Raw genomic sequence first — 16,629 nt, 5'->3', positions numbered from 1 at the left:
AAGCAAACCCTGAGACAGGTAATCTATCTCAAGCATTATTTTCTTAAACTATCCAACATAGCTTTAACACAAGAAAAATGCATTAATTTTGGCATGTTTTTGAAATTAATTCCACTCTCAGTATGGCAGTAAAAGGTAAACAAATGCTAAAATCCCTACAATTCTAGCGTGCAAGAGAGGCTGGATCACCTCCTGGGTCTTCCATACAGACCTGAACAACATGTTTTTCACCTAGTCTGTATTGGTTGTGGTACCTCTTACGCTTACCACGTAGTTTCATTGTTAACTTTTGGCTACACGCCTTGGTATCTCAAATTGAACAAAATGCCTCATCCATTTGATGCTAATGATTATATGAAGAAGTGATTTTAGATTATTTTAGAGATCTGTTTTCTCTCTCTTCAAAATGTTAAAACTGTAAGAAAACACTCATCTCCACTAGCATCTAACTCCAAAACTAAAAACGATCCCATGTTGCCAAAATTAAAAATGTTCTGGAACAACTAATCTTGCTATTTCAAAGAAAAAGAATATTATCTTTTGAAATTAAAAAAAAAATTGGGCTTTTCTTGAAAAGTCTTTGTCCTTTACTTTCTCAAGCCAATTATAACTAAATTCAGGTACACTTTTAAAATAAATATTACAGAAAAGATTCCAATATCCTCATCTGCTCTGTGTGGTCTTTCACCTCTAAATTATCTCTATCCATGAGATATTACTTTATTTGAGAAGTATACATAGATCTTTGTCATTGAAATTCACATCAGTACAAAAAAAGTATCTGATGTATTAATAGGAAAGCACCTGAGTTGTAAAAGGCAAATAAATAATACTGGTATATACACTTACATTTGAGTCTTCTGATCTATGCTAAATATTCTTAAAGGATATGTATCTTATCACTTCTTACACTTAAATTTGAATCTTCAAGAAAATGAGAGCACCTATCAATCCTTTCTTCATGTATAGATAAACTCCAGTACCCAAATTAAAACTTCATTACCATTAAATACCTTTTATCTCTCAAACACTACCACTTTATGTTTGTCTTGGTGACTTGTGAAAGAGATGAAAAGAAGTTAAAATGATTCCTTTATTGTAGTATTGAAGACAGAAGCAGAGATTCCAAATGTGAAAGAAACTCACCCTATACAAAGGAAGCCAGTGAGAGTATCAAAATTCATTAAAACTCATTTTAACCTTAGCAGGATCAGATTTGGAAAATTAGTTATTTTAGGGAAAAAGGCTAGGCTGGTTCTGCTACCCAGCAATTTCTCATTCCCTTCTAAGTAAAAAGGACATTCTGTAGTAAAAACTGTAAATATTCAAACACCTGAAAACACTTCAAGTAACTGATTTTGATATTCAGTGGGGCCTTTTGGTGAGCTGTGCAAAATGATACTGGAAAAAATAGCAATCATTATTGATTTAAAAATTACTGCATTGCAGGAACTCATGCCTTCTGATCAAAGAACCAGTATGATTTCATAGAAGCTTCTTATTGTTTAAAATACCCTCCACTCACACATCTCACAACTTTTACATGATACTCATACATTTTACAACTTATCCATAATACAGTACATATACATTTTGCAACTGCTGTGCATGAGATCTCACACTGCTTGATTGATTTCTCTATTCTGTCCATGAGCTCTGCACGTACTTTTCTGATAATACAATTGGTTTTAATCAAGTGCAGCACAGTCCTTTTCATCTATTCCTTGCTGTCTTGGTATTTAGTTTTTCAGCTTCTTCTTTCTCAATTCTTTTCCAATTTAGCACAATTTACCTTTCCGTCCTTGATTAATTCCTGAGGGCTCTAACAGGTGGGGCTCCTGATCCAGGCAAGCAGCGTTGAGATGCTGATAGCAACAAAACCCATCCAGTGATCAGCAGCCAAGTTAGTCCAGGAAATTCAAACAGCAAGACAGCAAAGGACAGGGAACAGCTATAAGTCTGCCCCTCCTCTCCCTTCCAGCCTTCACACTGGAGCTTAAAAACCCTCTTGGGGTTGATGTGCTGCAGCTGAAGGTGGAAAGGCCAGGTGAAGCCAGTGAGGGTAATTCCAGTCTGTTTCCACTCTGAGGGCTCTGATAAGAATAGCTAAAGATGGTTTGGCTGGGGCACACTATCGAGGTTCAAATACCTTACAACACTGCATTGACAACTAGACTATTTATCAAGAAAATAATGTATTTAATATAAAAAGGCTCCTTCATGCCATCTGTTCAGCATGTCTTTTCCTACACCATAGAAGTATATTTGCAATACTGACAGACACCATGAGAATGTTTTTAAATGGAAATTTTATAAAACTTACTATGACTTGAAAACAGGCATCATTTTAGACAAGCTAGCATGCTTTCATTGTCTACAGCTGCCTACTGTATTAGGTGCACCATAACTCCTAAAAGCCTGAGGACTGCCTTACACTTAATCTTTTACCTGAAAAGTTATTGAAAGTAAGGACTGTCTTTCTGGTTTGGGTTTTTATGTTCCCCTTGTACGAGCAAGGCTGATTCACAATGCTGTCTCAATCACTGCCATAGCAAGAACACATTCTATGAGATAATAACCATTCTCCTCATTGCTATCAACTGCCCAAACTTCCATTTACCTTGGATCCTTAGCCTTGCACATTATACAGCTTCATGACAAAAAAAAAAAAAAAGAAAAAAAAAAAAAGGAGATGTATGCTCTCTTCAGCTATCAATTTCCTTGATTTTCAAGAAACAGAACTTTGTACACATTGCCATAGAAAAAATGACTATTTTGGTTTTATTTAGTTAATTTGGCTGATTTTTTTGAAAGTTATTTCTATTTTGATTTTATTATTTGAAAATAAAAACTTTTTAAATAGATGTGTTAATAGCACTGACAACACTGCTCAGGGACTGAAAAGACATCTTGTACTCTGCAAAAAGCAAATCGCCTGCTAGTTCTCTGCTAGGTAAGTTTTTACAGGAGATTTATGTTTTAAGATCAGGATGAAGCTGATGAATTTCAGGAAATATGAGATTCGTTTTAAAACAATATAGAGCTATGTTCAGTTCAATGAACATATATTTTGCAATTCCACCTCCTCCTCCATTCTTCTTCTGACCTATAACCTCCAAATTCATTTCCTATTTCTGTTCAGTCTGAATGCCCTTGGGTGAAAAGTTGGGACCTAATCAGTTTCTTTCACTACAAATCTGTTCTGTCCTCTTTCAGCTCAGTTCCTGTCCTGGCTAAGAAGCAATTATTTTCTAGGCCTAATGAATATCACACCTTCTATTTGTATATGCTGTTCACTCCACCTCTCCTCCTGTCATGTGATATATCAACTTCTTCAAACACATCAATAGGTTTAATCCTTCCCTTTGGGTCTTTTCTATCTCCTTCCTAACTTCACTTTTCTTCTTCTATTTGCCTTCCTTCTCCTGGTCCTAAGCTAGTTCTTAAACTCTATTCCTTTATCTGTTCCATAACACTTTGTATCTAACTTTCATCCTCTGACATTGTTAAAATTGCAGTTCTTTTTGACTCTTCTGTCCAGTTTCCAACTCCTCCCCCAATTATTTCCTTCAGCTTAATTCTCCTTGCTCTTTGACCCCCTGTTCTCTTCTGGTCTTCTGACTCACTGTTTTCAAATACTAAGTAAGAATGATGCAATTTCTATACTCCCAGTACCTTTTTCCTATTACTGTATGTGGATGCTAAAAAGCAGGAGCAGAGGAATTTTCCAGCTGCCTTTGCATTTTATGAAGTTTCTTTCTCATACAGCCAGCTGAGAAAAACAGCTGCTGAAGCACTTTGTGAAGTTCTTCTTTCTCATGCTTTAGCTGAGAAACAGTTAAAGACGGTTTTGTAAACCAATTCTATGTCTTGCACCTGGGTTTGTTTTTCAGCCTTGTTTTGGTACTTTGGAAAAAATATTTTGAATGGGTGTTAGAGAACCTCAGCCAATCCCTCTAGGGGGTGGCTGCTCAAGCAACCAATCATATCATGCTCTCTCACGTACAAAGATATATAACCTAGCGTGTAAATAACAAAATAATTCCTTTTCTCCTTGGATTTGGATTGTGTTGTTTCTCGCCGCTTCTTGGTAAAACAGCGACAACTGTACTACTGAATATACATCTTGGCTACTGCACTGTACAAGTGTGGATGCTTCTCACTTCATACATGAGAGACTTCTTGTCAGTGGCATCAACCTGCAAAGCCAGAAGTGTTTGCAATTCATACTTATTGTTATCCCTGCAAGTGGTTTAGTTCTTCAGGCAGTAAGCACAAGTGATGACAAGTGATTTTGAATTTCTCAGAGTTTGATAGAAATACTTTCAAAACAGCTGACTTCAGAATATTAAGCACCCTTCTGCAACAGAAAATAAAATGCTGGTTTATATTTGGACATGGAAAAGAACATCATTCTGAACCACTAGACCTTTTGAAAATCACAGTGGGTATATATTAATACATGGTTGTTTTTTGGTTTTTGCTTGGTTTCTTGTGGTTTCTCTTGATTTTTTAATCAAACAGTTGATTTTAGTATGGATAACAAGTTTTTATCACCCTATTGACACAACTACCTGAAAGCATGAAATTCCTTCAGCAGACATGGCACTTTGAGACAGAAGTTGGTAGCTTCATGTAACTACTATCTATCTTGGAAATAAAGATTATGAACAACCTGCAATTTTGCATGATCAGAGCAGGCCAACAGGCTGTAGAGAATACTACAAGGGGATGTGAGAGGCAGAACTAACAGGACGGTGCATTTTTCAATCTGCAAACATAATTCTCTAGAGGTCATGTTCTGATTATTCTGATACTGTGTAACAGTGACAATACAAACACTTCTTTTCCATGATACATACATAGTATGTGGTAGGAAACTGAGTCACACCCACCAATATATATACCTGTTTTTTTCTGGACCTTCAAAATGAAAAGGGAACAACCCATAGAAGGCTGAACATTATTAACGTTTCATTGAGTGTCATGGTGGGATCATAGTATCTCATGTCTTAAAATCAGGTACAGTTCATATTCATTAGTCTCAAGCCATCCTGAAGTATCCTTTCAGACACGAACATATTGATTTCCATTTCCAAGGCTGTAAAAAATGATGCAGGTTTTTTATTGAAAGATTACTGGATTCATGAAGAAACTATTTACTTGAACACGCAGGTAAGAATGCGGACCTTGTAATACATAACCTCCAATTTTGTTAATGCTGGGTTACAAAAAATTAAAAGTAAACTTTTGCTAGGCATTTCTGCACCTTTTAGTGAAGTTACACTCCATCCCTGGATAATATTTTGCTGTTACCTATACATTTAGTGTACAAAAGGAAAGCTTGACTTACAATGCCAAACACAGAAATTTTAGTGGTTTTTTTCAGGCCAGGATTCCAGCTCACTAGAAAAATGGAACAGATAAGGTAAAGACAAGAATAGTGTTCCTAACTGAAGTGTAAAAGCTCTTCTCAAAAAGTGCTGACTGCATTCCATCTCAGTATTACTTAATCCCTTTCAGCTTGCTCTCTGTAGAGCCTAGCAGTGAGAAGAGATATCATAGTCTGATTCTGTACTGACTTCATGTAATTGTTTCTTACTCTGCTGGCAATCAAAGAACAGGTCTTTATCTTCCCACCTTTTATTTCTACAACTACCTACACTTCCTAATTTGGGTTACTCTTGTTGTTACAAAGTAGCACTACAGCAGAAATAAAGAATCTCTTGGGATTAAAGGAAGAATTATTGCAAGGAACTGTCCCAGCAGTTTTAAGTATGAAAATAGTCTACATCTCCCAAAAATGAGATCTTTTTTCACACACTGGATCCCACGCTTGGACATTAGCTGCTGTGGAAATTCTGTCAACTGGAAACACCAAGAAGGTTCTCCAGCACACAAATCTATCAGAATGTCTTCCTTCAGCAGTGCAATGCTACCCACTGCCATAAAGCAAGTGAGTCACATCCTAGCCTTGTCCCTGGTTAAACTGATTTGGGTAGATTAAAATTACATTTTGAAAATACCCAGAGTTCATAAATAGGTAAATTAAAAAGCTGGTAATTTATTTTGATGGAGAAGGACCTTGGAAACGTGTTTCATTTACATTCCAGAGTACAAACATTAATAATATCAAGGTCAATGAAGAAGAGAGTTGACCTTCAAACTAATTTGTTTTAGTTTTCAACTGTCAGATTCCATATGAGCTATGAATGTAGTATTCACTCTCTTGCCATGTAAACTGACATGGGATTTCTTTCACAAAATGACATTTTGCAGCAGCTCAGAGTGCAAGTGTCACTACAAAGTGAAGTGTGGAATTCTAAACCAATTTTAAGGTTATTGGTAGAAATTATTATTTTATTTATGCCAATGTAGAAGAGCTGTGAGTAAAACGAGCCATAGAAAAAGGAAAATATTTATACAAATAGAGTCAATTCTGTGTCTGCTGCAATGTAAGCAGAAAGTTGCTTAAGGAAAGGTATTTTGTTTGAGGTAGGCATGGACACAGCACTACAGCATTCTGTAAGCATTCATCAAGTGGTTTATGCAGATACAGGGCTTCTGTGAGACACTGGTAACATGCTTTGATTTACAATATTTATGCTGATAAACTGTTACTGCAGGCTCCAGTAAGTCTTTTACCTATCCATCTAAAGAACAACTGGACTTAAATTAGCTACTCATTCAACTTAAGTAATTTATCAGTTACCTTAAGGAGATTATATTTTGTAGATCAGTAAGAACAATAGGAAGCCCTTAGTCTAACATGTAGGTTACTCAATCAACATGTAGAATTGTTTACAGATTCACACGTACAGGTTAAACAAATATTCAGCAATGGCTTTGTCAATGCTGCAAAGTCAAGCAGCTGAAAGTTTAGAAATGTTTTACCCCTAGTGAATCCCCTAGAAAAGTTTTGCCCTCTAGTTAATCCATCTGTCACACTAAATCACTAATATGGCATCAGAATTTCACACCCACAACCAAGAACATGAATGTTTCGGAGAATGAGTTTGCATGGTAAAAGCAGTTCATTAAAAGTCATTCTCGTTATTTTTACAGCTGGCTGATATATATTTATCACAAGCAGAGTTTGAAGTTTGAGCTGTTCAAAAGCTGCAGTGGATTTTTTCCCATACGTATCAACTGTTACTGTGAGCTGTAGTTACACAGCTGAGAGATAAAAGCTGGTATTCCAGCTGTGATGAACTTGGGCAGAATTCTGTGTCCACCTGGAAGAAGAGAGGAAAAGAAAAACATGCAGAAGTCATGCAGTGGACACTAAGCAGAAAGAAACCATGAAGAATCCACTGGACTAGACTGTTTCCGCAGCTCCTGAGCAGTCTCAATGTATCCCTATGGAGCTCTTCTGTTGGATGTTTCACATCACAAAACCCTACCACAAAAGCACTTAGAAAGGAATCTAACACCATGCAAATCTCTGGCAAAATTGAAAGAAAAAGAAATCAAAATTGAAGGAATGGAAATTCAATTTAGTTTGAGCTACAAAAGACCCCATTTTTAATATGGATATCCAAAATTGTTTTTTAAAAAATTTGAATATGTATTGTGAAACTCTAAGCAAACAGAAAATTCAAAATTTTGTTTCCAAGATATCTACAAATTCTACATCAAATCTTATTTTTAGAGTAAACTTGAAGGTATTATTCTAAAAAATTCCAAAAATGGGATGAATATTAAAATATTTGAATGAAACTGAATGATGTTCAATGAAAACGACAATGAAAACTACTAATGTAAAATACTTGGAATTTCACTTCAACCACAGCATTCTGCCTGTGCCAGGTCTTTTTTTGAGTTTAGAGCAAAATAGCACTATTCAAAAAATAGAATGCTGGTAAAAATTGTGTCTTTGACACTAAATCTGATTCTCTATAGAACTGACATTCACTGGAGTCTTGAAACTGCTTGTATGTATTCGGGCACTTGACTGCAACCACAGGGCAGTCAGACTTTGGCTGGGAATAGTGAGTGGGTTTGGTGAATTTCCACTTCTTTCACCAGAAGAAGCAGCAAAAGGGTAGTTTTAATAGACTGTATTTCAATCAAACTTGAGGAACATTTCAAAAGGCAAATGAAAAAGTTCTCTAGGGCCTTGATATTAGCTTATGAAAAAAATACTAAAAGTGAAAATGCAAGAGAACGAGTGAAAGCTACTTGGGGAGCAGGAATAAACAACTCAGCTCAAGAATTTAGTAGTTAGTGGAAACATGACAATAAATTGTAGAGGAAAGAAGAGAAAAGTAAAAAGGTAGACATGCATTACAAAGGGGAAGGAAACTTTCTGAAAACAGTAAGGGAAAGGCTGCATAGGAACTTTTTTACATTTTATATTTCTGAGAAAGGAGTTCAGTTAGAAAAAAAAAACATTCAGTGGTTTTCCTTTTCCTCAATGGAATTAGTAAAAAATAAAAGAAATCTCTTAGGGAACAAGTTCGGCATCTTCTCAAATACTCATTCATTTTAGAAATGCATTTTTTTACTATTAATGTATGAGCAGTCATAGGCCCATGGTTCTGTCACTGCTGTTGTTGGTTGACATTTGAATTGATTCTGATTTTGAAAAATGTACTTTACTGTAAGAGTGAGCCTAATATATCACAAATTACAGTAATGGAATTGCCACTTTGCACAGCATTCTGATTATAGACAGCACAAGAAATAGCTGAAGAACACCTGTTTAAATACGGACAGTGCTGTTTAAAGGTCAAATGGATGTTTTGTGGAAAAACACAGGAAGACGAACAAATCTAAAACCCAAATCAAAGCCTAATACCACACTTTCAGTCCAAGGCAAAAGTCTACCTTAGTATCAGCAATGTACAGGTTACCAGCACAGATACCAGCACAGAGGTGCTTGATGATGCACTACGTGTTTGACACCGCTGTCAGTGAAACTTGTGCAGTAACAACAATACTTACAGAGTAGCTACGGCTAGCATGTTGAAGAAAGAAGTTCACATTTCCTGACTTTATTTATGTGTTTTAAATAAAATATTCTAAGTATTAAAAGATGAGAAAATAAGATACCAAAAATGCTGCTATTCCTCCGGTTCAAATTAGTTTCCCATGAACCACACCATTATTAGCTAATAGAACCCCTTCCTTAGCATAGCCTTGGGCTTAGAACACTCTAATGCAATGGAACATTTCTATGTATCATTCATAGTAATATATTAAAAATTGGCTAAAATGGATTAAATAAAATTTGTGAATATAGTCTGTAAAACAAAATAATTTAAAGAAAATACTGCCAGAATGAAGAAGACTAAGCAGAACAGGAAAATGCTGAGATGATAGTAGCATGTTTAAGATAGAAAGTGTTCACATTTTGTGAAAATAAACCAAGGCCAACACAGACCTGTGTATCACTTTAAGGTGACTCAGCAAACGCAGTAGTGGTGATCTGTACAGATTCATGTGCAACAGCTATCTGAAAAGGCTGCTATGGTCTAAGGGTGCATAAACAAGGAGATTATTTTTAAATCAAGAAAAATAATGGTTGCACTAAACAAAATCCATGTGTCAGAGGCTTTATGTAACTTCTCCAGGTTTTAATCTTTGCAATACCTGTATATATGATTTTAAAGGCTTAATCTCTGAGCTTCAGCTTTCCTTAATGCAAAGCAGATAAAAATGACTTAGCTATTTACCTTTCCAATGGGTAAAAATGTGACAAAGGCCACCTTCTAAAGACAAGACTCAAGAAAAGATCAAATTTAATGGATGGAACTTGCTTATTCTACAAGTGGAAATAATGGTAAAAGAGAAATGTATAGCATCATTCACTCAACAAATTGATCAACTCATAATCAAAATTTCTGTAAGTTACAGGCCAGTGTTTTTTCAAAAACTAAATATGCCTATTGCAAGAAAATGTCTTTTGACATATTGAACTGTTCAACATTAGACATACAGACCACTTTTCTTCATGCTCAAAACTTTTCTTTCTCTGAAGACAAACTTTTCCAAAAGGCATATTCATTTAACAGTTATAATGAATTCAGGTGTTAAAACTTTCAATAACTGATGCTTACTCTCATGCTGTAAACTACATCTAGTTAGGTGGTTTTAGTTAACTTTAGCTAGTTTTTGTCCAGTCAGCTGTCAGAATGTAGTACCATATGCAGAAATGGATGACTTTGACTAGCAGTTGGTTTTGGCACTTGATTTAGTCAGAAAACACTGCTGCTAGAACAAAAGAAATAGAAATCTGGTTAACAAAATTAAAAATAAAATGGTTGACTTTGTGTTTCTAAAAAAAAGACTAAACAATTCAAAATGCAAACTATAGACACATCTTAGATACCAGTCTTAAAATGTCACCTGCAGTTCAGGACACTAGAGTCAAGGATATTTAAATTCCTTAGCAGGGAGACCTGGAAAGCTTATCTGGAGATTAAAAGGTTATTTTATGATGAAAGGCTTCAAGACTTCTGAATCTATTCAGTATTTGAAAAAAGAATAAAATGATCATAGGAGGTATGAGAGAACTTGAAATAGTACTGTACAGATTATAAACGCAGCAGAATTAAAACAGGAAGATGGACAAGGAAGTAATATACCAGAGGAAAAAAGATGACACTCCTCTGTGTTGCATAAGAAGCAATGGAACACATGAAGGCAGTGAAAAGACTGTTAAGGGGATTCACAGCTGCTTAAATACTTAGTGTCACTATTTGACAGCTGTTAAGTCCCTGCATCTGTCCAAAGGCACCTCGATGGAGTTGGTGAATCCGCAGTTTCTCGACTTCCACATTACCACACCATGTCTACTTGCAACATGTTCGGTACCTCAGGCTTTTAACTGAAAGAAAATCAATAGGTTTACTTCCTCTCTCCTTTTGCCTTTTCTTTCATTTCTTTTTGTATTTACTTACTAAAGCATCTTCCTCTTGCTCTACTACTTCTTGATAATCACACTACCATACTTACACTACCTGACTCCATCCATTCCTCCTATTTCTTTCAGTTCATCAATAACCTGTGATTCTCCCAATCTGAGATTACTGGTCCATACACATTCTAAAGGATCTTCAACTCCATCTGCCATCCTACTGAAACATAGATTTAAAAGAAATATAAAGATTTTAGTTATAGGTTAGCTGTGTTGAAATTAGTTAGAATAGGAAGGAATTTGGGCCCAGCTAGAGTTAGTTAAAATAGTTAAGAGAGCTGGACCTGAAACGGTTTCCAAGACGTTAGTAACTGATCACTGAATAATTGATGATCTGTCATCTGTATGTTTGCTTAGCTGTGCTTAGAACGAGGAACAGAAACATTGATAAGTTGGTCTAAGGAACAAGGACAATTACCAATTTCCTCCCTTGGTAGGAACCTATTCAAAACTCATGCAAGAGGAAACTTAGAGGTCACTAAAGTAATTAGGATTGTTAAAGTTCAGAGAGGTGAAAAGGTCAAAATGAGGAAGATGAGCATACTTATCTTTTTGGGACCACTGACCCAATTCAAGACCACTGACTCAATTCAGGACACATACTACGCATGCTTAATGACATTTAAGCTCATTTCCATATGAAGCAGAGAATGGGAGGTGTTAATGTTATGAATATGCACTTGCATTTTGGATATTCATAATTTTTGTAATAAAAACCTTGTGTTCGCTCGTATCAGGGCCCTGCATCTTAGGGAGCTGTCCCACGCAGTGCCTGGTGCCAAAATAAACATTCACTTTCTAACTCTAAACTGTTAGAGAGTTTTTGTCCATCTCAGTTGGATATCGATATTAGATCGATATTCATATTTTGGTAAATCACTACTGTTCATCTCACAGTGCTATCTTCAACCCTTAACTTTCAGAAGCATTTTTAAACAGAATTTTATGGACTCTTTATAAAATACATGTCCTGTTCTTTCCTTACCAGTGCTTTCTACTACACTGATCAATTCTTATCCAAGTCTTAAATCTTGCCATCCTAACACCTCTACAGCCTTTCACATTACTCCCTTTCTTAACACCTATTTCAGATTCTGTGGGCCTGTAGTTTAGTTTTCACTCATCCAACTTTTTTCTTAAGTTTCTTTTCTCTATTATACCAGACTCTCCTACCTTTTAATATTATCTCTAGCTAATATTATGTGGATTCAGCTGCAATTTGTGAGACAATAGCTCACCTCTTTTGCACAACCAGGCAGTTCCCTTTTAGGTATGTTTAACTTCCTTTCCCAATTTCATTACTCTAAGTGGCCTGATAGCAGCTCAAACTCAGTATAGCTAGCCCAGAAAAACTTTGACTTCTCTAAATCCTTACCCATATCTGTTCTTCAGTGCTTAGCCTTATTAAAAGAAAAATTTCCGCAGTAGCTCAGGATATGTATTAACTCTTGCCCTTCACTTGAATTCTTCCTTCTTCACAAAAATCAAACAAAGAGAACTTTATCCCTTCAAAGTGAAAAATACTATCCAGTCCTAACTTCTTTCTTTCTTGGTTATCATAATCTTCTTGCCTTCTCCTCAACTCTTGCTCACTTCTTGTCTCTCCTGATTTACTCCTTAGATCATTTTTCTTCATCATACATTCAACAAGTCTTTCATTATACATTCAATAAGTCTTATCAAAATCATAATTTCTGTTTCTGTGCTTCATTTGTAACTTCTTTCAAGCTACTCCCAAACATCTTTATTAGTCCCAACATAACCATGTTAATACAATTTTCTTTAAAAGAACCACATTTCACGGAATCAGAGACACTAATTCACATTAGCCAAATTCACCTTTCCACCTCAACATCATATAGTAATGAAACAAATCAGGTAATTTTGTAATAAAAGCATTACACATAGACTTCTAAGCTGTTTGGCTGCAAAACTCTAAACCAGAGACTGGTGTAAATTGTATCCCCTGTGAATCTAAGTACATGGTATCTGGAAAGCTGATGTAATTGAAGCCCAGTCTACAGGCAATCTGAATATGAAATTCCACATGTAATTTAATGATACTCCAACATAAGCAACCTTCTAACACTAGCCTGAAGTAATTAATGGATGTTTTTGCATCTGCTTGTTCAGGGGTGTATTTGGTACTGCACAAATACTCAAGAGGTAAGGAAGGCTGAGTAAGACTTTACCATACAAAGACAAAAGTTTTGTCTCTACAGGGAAAAAAGAATAAAAGTCTCCCTCCTCAGAAAAAAAAGAAAGAAAAAAAGAAAAAAGAAAAAAACCAAGGCAACTATACTATGGCTGAAAAACAAAACAAAAAACCAAAACATAAAAAAATAAAAATTTTTATAAGGTAAATTTCAATTAATGAGAGGAAAAAATTATATTGTTATCTTAAGGTTATTTTTATTTCCTTTTTAATATTAAAATATATTCTTACAGCAATTCACAATTATATATTTTTCATTAGTACCTACAAGTGAAGCAGACTAGAAACTGGTTGCCAGAAAGCAGTGCTAACATGCAGAGGCACTGTCTAGACCCATCTATATCTATCCTATATAGAGATATAAAAAGCCTCAGGTAAGAATAATGATCTATTATTTATCTATTATAAGAATCTACTTTTTCTCACCCCTCATTCGTCTCTCATTATATCAAACACTTTTGGCTGTTTTTCTTGAAATTACTGTGTTGGGTAGGGAAAGATACTATCAAATCAAGACAGGAATGTTCACAGACATAAGCAACCATTTGTGTTTAAAAATTCAGGAAGTCTTATGCAGTTCCACACTCCTGAGATGGCTAGATAGAAAAACTGAAGGGCAGAAAGTATAATCACCTCCAGCACTCCACCCTGCTCTTCAGATAGTTTTTCCTACCCTCAAGGCAAGGACAACTGATATGCCAATCAACCAACTCCTGGAATGTCAAACAGTTTTTAACACCAATGTACTGTGGTAAATCAAAAACAGGCTAAGTCAAATGAACAGGTTGGACATAACGTACTCAAGGAAGATACCATCTATCAGGAGGTTCAAGAAAGAAACCCATTCCTCCTCAAGTCACCTCCCTGCAATCCACTGCAATATTACAGATTAGCAGAAGTATAACCAGGAACTGCTAAATTATGCTTAAAATACGTAACAAGCAAAAATACAGCATGGAAACTTGAAACAACTAAGCTGAAAATGTTGGAAAAACAACTCTCAACTTTGACATTTCTGCTTTAAATCGAAAAATAGGCCATGATATGGCTAAATGAAAAGCAAACATAATGGATTTTTTTCTCAAGTTATGTAGAAGATTTTATACAACAGGTAATTAAAAAGGCCAAGTAATGTCTCCATATCTACATCCTTACCCATTACACCTTATTCGCAGAAAACCCCATGTAAGCAGACATAAATATATGAAGTAGTCAATCTTCTGTAGACTTAATACTATATGTAAGGGTGCTATTTTGCAAGAGTAGAGTTTTGCTGTAATACTGAGAAACATTCATCATACAAAGAAGTTAGTGGCAAACTTCAGTGCAAACTTCCGTATGCAGCAGCCAGCACAGTGAAGCGTTGAGGTATTCCAGAATATAAAAGATCACTCTTCAAAACGTCTGTAAGGTTTTATGCCTCTTCATCTTTCTAGAGCACAAACACTTGATCAGGAGATTTCTTACAACTATAAGCCAGTATAAGAAATTTGGTACATGACCCTTTTTGGGAATGTGAGTAATTTCCTACTGAGAAATTACCTAGTGTTTAATGGAAAGTTGTTGATCTCTGCCCACCATCTGCTTAGTCCAAGTGCTTATTTAACATGTTGGGTGATAGCAACACTTTATCTCAGAAATTACCCTTGCTGAAGCTAATGAACATCATGTTGTAATTTTAACTAGATTCAGATTTATCTCTACTCCTAGCCAAGCACTGAGTCCATTAGTTGCTGACAGTGACTAGTGTGTTTGGCTAGCATATTAACTCACAAATTGTTCCACTAAAATAAACATAACCAAACATGCAAAAGTTACCTCAACAACTCTCAGGTGGGCTACAGTCTTTATTTCAAGGCGGCATCCTTTCACAACATCTGTACACAACACTTGAATTTGATTAAGAAAACTTCTTTTGGATGGTTTTATGGTACAAACTTGTAGACATATATCCCTCTCGGTAAACCTCAGGACAGATCAGAAGGGCTGACTGTGATGCTTATGTGAAACACAATCAACCACTGCTAACCTGTATTCAAAAAGAGAAAGGAATTCCTGTATTTCACTGGAAATTGCTCACATACAAGTAAAACACCCTTCCCCCTGCCCCCGTAAAGAGTTTGCAATCCAAAAAATACACCATCAGGTAATTTATAATTAAAAAGAATATCCTTGGACACAGGTCATGTAGAAGATCCCCCACCAGACATCTGCACACTCAAAATGTGGTATGAAAGGCCAGGAAGGGCTGCTGAGTTCTGCTACCACAACGCAGCTGGGAGGAGGTGATCCCCTAAGTGGCTGAATGTGGCCTTAACACTTACACAGCTCTAGGCTCAAACAGTTTACTTCTTCAGATTTTCCATGGACAAAGTGTTTGAACTGGCTTTCATTTTACTAAAACCAGTTTATTCACTGTACCACTGCTACTGTGCCACTGCTAACTTCTGATCTCAAGAACATATTTTTTACAAAAGCTGGATTAATAGCATATCCTATGTCATTGCTGACAAAACAGCATTTAAAGAGGTTTTCAAATGGTATCAAATTGCACTCTGCTATACGCAATAGGAAGTGAAGTCTTATACAAACATGGAATAGAGCAGGATGAAGAAGTTAATGTAAAAATTACCGAACTCAAAATGATGTTTTTTATGTCCTTCCTATTTCAAACAATGTATCAGAAGCAGCTGACTCACAGACACCAAACTGACTGAATAACTTATGGGTTGGCATAATCTATGTGCTGCTCAAGAACAAACACACCTGAAGAGCCATAAGAATGAGGCTGCATTAGAAACCTACAGCATGAATATATGTTTCTCACATTTATTAGATAACATTCTTCACATAAAGACAGGGGACAGAGACTTGCAAGGTTGGTTGCTTTCATGTCATTTACAAACAACAACAAAATAGGAATTTTAAAACACTGTTTGCTACAGTATGGTCCAAATCTATCCATCTTTCAGCAGCAAATATGGGGAATGTATTAATCTAGAAATAACTATGTGGTTGCTAGTGAAAAAAGAAGCAGCAGCACACACAATAGGGAGAGATATTGAAAAGATTTTTTAAAAAATCTGTACATTACTGTTCTGTAAACCATTTATTTACAAAATTAGTTTGAGCTTACAAGTATGTCCAGCCTATCCTTGTATATGCATTATATATAGTTTTGCAGCAGTGGAATGAAATTTTGCAGCCAATACTCACATATAACTAGTTTGTGCTGAAACAATTTGCCAATCTTATTTAACTGTTGTTATTTGCTGCAGTACAAGGAAATTCTAACTGATACAGGTTAGACTTCTGATGTCAAACAAAAATAGCAACAGCTGTCTTTTATGAAATTCACTAAAGCTAGCTCGCATCTTCCCTGCCAAAATTAATCACATACTCTAAGGATGTCCAAGTGCTGTCATCCGTTTCTTCCTCTGTCCCTGAAAAGTAGAGCTGCATTCTCTACCTTTATGCATGTCATTTCTCCACA

At 35.8% G+C, this 16,629-nt stretch overlaps 1 protein-coding gene across 9 annotated transcripts in view; it reads right to left on the bottom strand.

Moving 5' to 3' along the window:
• SYT1 (synaptotagmin 1) overlaps positions 1 to 16,629 on the bottom strand; it is a 339,727-nt gene that overhangs the window by 233,208 nt on the left and 89,890 nt on the right. For 2 of the 9 annotated variants that reach the window (XM_068999509.1, XM_068999538.1), the window contains exon 1: positions 1,793 to 1,958. The exons of the other annotated variants lie outside the window; for them this stretch is intronic. The gene's annotated coding sequence lies outside the window, so the exon portion shown is untranslated. Of the gene's footprint in view, positions 1 to 1,792; positions 1,959 to 16,629 lie in introns of those variants that run through there. 9 annotated transcript variants of the gene reach the window in all.

Source organism: Aphelocoma coerulescens, chromosome 1A (assembly GCF_041296385.1).
Source record: "Aphelocoma coerulescens isolate FSJ_1873_10779 chromosome 1A, UR_Acoe_1.0, whole genome shotgun sequence".
Lineage (NCBI taxonomy): Eukaryota > Metazoa > Chordata > Aves > Passeriformes > Corvidae > Aphelocoma > Aphelocoma coerulescens.
This window is presented reverse-complemented; position numbering and strand designations above follow the sequence as displayed.